The sequence below is a fragment of the Octodon degus genome, unplaced genomic scaffold (genome assembly GCF_000260255.1).
Source record: "Octodon degus isolate 3935 unplaced genomic scaffold, OctDeg1.0 scaffold00338, whole genome shotgun sequence".
Classification (NCBI taxonomy): Eukaryota; Metazoa; Chordata; class Mammalia; order Rodentia; family Octodontidae; genus Octodon; species Octodon degus.
In genome coordinates, this window is record NW_004524914.1 from 675840 (window position 1) to 680309 (window position 4470).

General features: G+C 36.2%; 1 pseudogene; it reads right to left on the reverse strand.

Annotated features, from left to right (window-relative positions):
* Positions 1-11: 11 nt before the first annotated feature.
* On the reverse strand, positions 12-1768 carry LOC101591525 (annotated as a pseudogene).
* Positions 1769-4470: the final 2702 nt, after the last annotated feature.

Sequence of the window (4470 nt, forward strand, 5' to 3'; positions counted from 1 at the left end):
CCCTGGCATTTCTATCTCTCCATTTTGAACACAAATGGAACCATTCTGTGGACAGGGTTCTGGCAATCAGTATGTACAGGAAAGTGTTTTTCAACTTTTACTCCACTAAAAGCTTTATCCTTTATTTTTGGTGATTTCTTGTTATAAAACTGGTGAGGATTACCAGTATCGGTTTGTCTTTTCCCACATTTTTTATTGTTATAATCTATGAATTCTTGAGGAAGTGTATATTCTTTTTGCCTCTGCACAAGATGAAACTTTTCCTGGTCTGGTTTGAATAGCATTATCTCTTTTGTTAAAAGCACCATTCTTGTGCTGAGAACACAGAGCAAATGAAGAGTTTAGTTCTGTCATATCTATAATATGTCCTATTACATGTGATTTTTTCCTAAGCCCATACTTCAGATCCTAAAGACATGCTTGTTCTTTCAGAAACTCGATTTCTGGGTGATCCACTGCCACCCATAACTGACTCAAATTTTAGATGTCTCTATTAAAATGAGGAAGATTTTTACTTTTTGTCTGCCTCATATCATAGAAAGCTGTCTTGTTTTATTATCTATTACCCCATTTTGTCCATTATTTGATGTTTTGTGAAGCTGCTGAGATTGCTGCTTCAGTTCTTCCACACTCAAATTCCCATTCTAGACTTCAAGAAATCAAATAACATGCTTGGTGCTGAAGGCCTTGTATTTCCAAGTCCTCTTCATCTTCTGGTCTTACTCTACCCCTGCCTTTCCTCTGTGGCTTGCAGGTGGCCCAGTGACAGGTTTCTGCTTATTGCTGTGAAGCAATGCATTCAGTGCTGCTCTAAATTGCTGCCATTGTCCACAATAGCTCACCTCAATGCAGTCTTCCTGAAGCCCATTTCTGTTATCTGCATCCATGCCCTTTCATTGACCAATTATCTGTAGACACCTTCAGGTTTCTCTTCTGATTTTTTTTTTCTCTTCTGATTTGGTTAGCTTTTCTTTCCAGAAAACTTCTCTACTTTGGTTACCAACAGCTTTCATATGGAGATTAATTCTGGACCCACCCCCCTGCTCTTACAAAAGTCTTGGTTTCTTGGCTCTCTGTAACTTTTGCAATAGCAGAAGAACTTTGCTTTCCAGATTCATCATTATCATTTATAGATACCTTAGGTATCATAACTTGTAATGTCTTTCTTTGATAAAGATCTCTGTTATTTGAAAATGAGATGAGTATTTCTGTCCAAAAGCCACAAAAGGAGGTGATCCACCTTCAGTTTCAATGCTGCTTCTACTGTGTTTTAACAAGCGTCTCTTAAACTCTTATTTCTCAATAAAGTGTTCTATTTTTACCACCAAGAGCTATGCTTTTGGAGTCATTCAAAAGCAGGAATTTATTGTTTTATGTCAAAATATCAAAAAGCTTGATTTTAGTGCAGGCCTATTTTTGACATATACGTAGACTCTACTGCAGTGTAACTTATGTGACCGACAGTCACTTGCGAATGCAGCAGCCTTGGTGCAGCCTGAGGCTTTTCATTATCCTTTCATGCAGCAACATTGCAAAGTTTCTGAATTTGCAAACCATGGGCACATTAGAGATTTTCTACCATCCCACCACTGCTGATGTCATTGGGAAGGAATTCCTTGCCCAGTGTTCTCAACTCTGTATTGACAACAATGAGGGTTATGTCATTTATATTGACTGTGTCAGGAGAACTAACACAAGCTCCAATGCCTTCATCAGAAAGATACCTGCACTTAGCAAACATGGGGAAATCGGTCACCCGTGTCAGCATGCTCCTCTTGTCTCTCTCCCTTCCAGGGAATCCACATCCCTGTGCAACCCTGCAACCCAGTCACTGGCCTCACCAGACTGGGCTCCCTCCACCCATAGGCCAACGTGCAAAAGGCAACTTCTTGCAAAGCAGGCACTGTGCTGCTGGGCTATATCCCCAGTCTGCAAACACATGTTTCTTTTACTAGTTGACCAAGAGCAGATATTTAGATAATATCAAATACAAATGGGTCAGTTTATAAAATTATTGTGTGCCCAGAGTGTTGCAATAAATTACTCAAAAACTAGGGTTATTTCCCAGAAACACAACTTTAACTTTCTGAGATTTCAGAAAATACAAATAATTTTAAGTCTTTTAGTATTTATAAGTAATCATTTTAGTATTCTTAGGGGGATCTTTTAGAAGGATAGAGCCAGACAGTTTTGTGAATTTTTAGCATCATTATTCACTGCCATTAATATTCTCATTTGTTGAAATATTTATGTCATCGTGGGGTACCCATGATAGCAACTTACTCATACTCACAGAAAGTGCCAGTTCATCCTCTAATGTGATGATCAAAAGAATTCCACTCTCCCTCACTTGTAAGACAAGTGTGATGATATGCTTGGCCTTAGATAACAAAATTTTGATTAAAATTTCACCTGAACACCAGGTATTATTCTGCATGCTTTTTTCCCTATGGTGGCAAATTCTTTTAGCTTCTTTTGTGATTGCATCCTATCAAGAGAGGAAATTCACCAGCCTAGATAAAGAGGAATAATAATACACAGTCTTCAAGCTGTGTGGATGTACAGTGCAAGTGAATTTGAAAACTTTATTACTTTAAATTTGTGATAATTTGAAATTGTTCACAGACTATGATCTAGCTCAAAATTATTATCACATCTGCTTTTACATTATTTGTTGACTATGTGTGTACCTATTCTTACTTGACAACTGACTTTCTATTTTGTATTATCAGGAAAAAATTTGTGTTTTTTTTTCTTTGTTTAATATACTCTTATTTATGCACGTGATTTCCCTATTACCAGTGAAGATTTTACAAAAGTACTTATATAAAATAAAATGTACTTTTAACTTAAAAATGAGTAAAGAAATTTCTTGTGTGGGGGATAGTAGTACTATTTTTATTTCACCAATAAGATGGCTGTTACTGGATATTAACACTTGTCAAAACTTATAAAGTAACACACTTTATGTAAAATTATCTTATTGAACATAAATTATATTTCAGGGGATGTGAAAAAATAATTGCTTAAAAATATACTCTGCATGCCAGGTTGAATAAAAGAATTATCCTCAGTTGTCAGAAAAACAGAACATAAATTTCCTATAGTCATGTCTATAATTATTTTATGGTGAGAAATTTTATGTTTGCATAATGTTGTGGAGCTGCTTAACCAAAGCTCATAATAATACTTGAATGTGCATTTTGAAAGATTTCTGCTTGCTATAAATTCTGTGCATAACTGCTAGTTGAGCAGTCCTGGTCAGTGGAGACTTAAAGTATTTTTTTAAATACTTTTTTTTTCTGGCAGAACTGGGGATTGAACTCAGGCCTTTGTGCTTGCCAGGTAAGTGCTTATTCTACTGAGCTGTCTCCCTGGCCCCTCCAATACTTTTATATTTCAGATGTATTTATGATTTCTCTGAATTTGTAAACACATTTGAAAATTTACAAATACAACTTCGATGATCATTTTTATCCAGCTTAAAAATCTCATTTTGACTGATTTGAAAAAACAAATCCAAAATGACAATAATAAATGTGATTTATCATTCCTATGAAAAAGGTTCTATTTTTTCATAAACATAACCAATGTTAAACTCTTATTTTTATCTTGCTAAAATCTCATTTCATTAACATTTTCTCATACTGTGTTTTCAAATTCCAATAAGCACTTGTCAGTTTCTCTGAACTTGCACAAGATCATAACCTTTTGGGGATCACAAGGAGCAAGCTATTATTTCCGGCCAATGGGAACTGAAAAGTGAGGGCTCCATCTCAGGCCAAAGTATTTGCTAGTGAGTTCTTTAGTTTTATCTTTTCTTCATAACTTCAGCTGAAGCCTAAGGATTGGACTAAATGTCACATAGTAAATATAGTAATTTGGTCATCTAGGTGGTTTATAACTTTTATTCTAATTTTTCTTTTGAAGTTGCCCAAAACATTCTAATTTTATATGATAAATACTGATGGAATTATGTCTATTTCAAAGTCACAGATAATGAACACAAAGGAATTGAGCTTCTAAAAATTTTTCATAAAGATGCAAGAATATCAGTGGGAAACTTTGTACAATAAAGTATTTTTAAGAATTAAATTCAGGAGAGTAATAAATGGAGTGGTGAGTGTCTGCTATTCAGCCTTTCCAGAAAACACAAGTTCCAAGAGTCTGAAAAGAGACTGTAAACCACAAAAGATCAACAGAAGAACTGACAGAAAAAAAGAGAAAAATTGAACTCATTGGTACAGGAGAGATGGCTCATCACTGCAGACTGGTGACCATGGTGTGGCTAGAGCAGCTGTGGGGCTGACCTGGTGGGTGGGGAGTCAGGGAAAGCGGCTTTGTTCCTCATTAGTAGACCAAGAGACCAGGAGAGTCTTGTGCAGTCAGAGGCAGCAGGGAGAACGTGAGACACCTTCCTGAGTGCCTCACCCCACAGTCAGTGGTTTGTGAGTGAACTATACTGTGGAC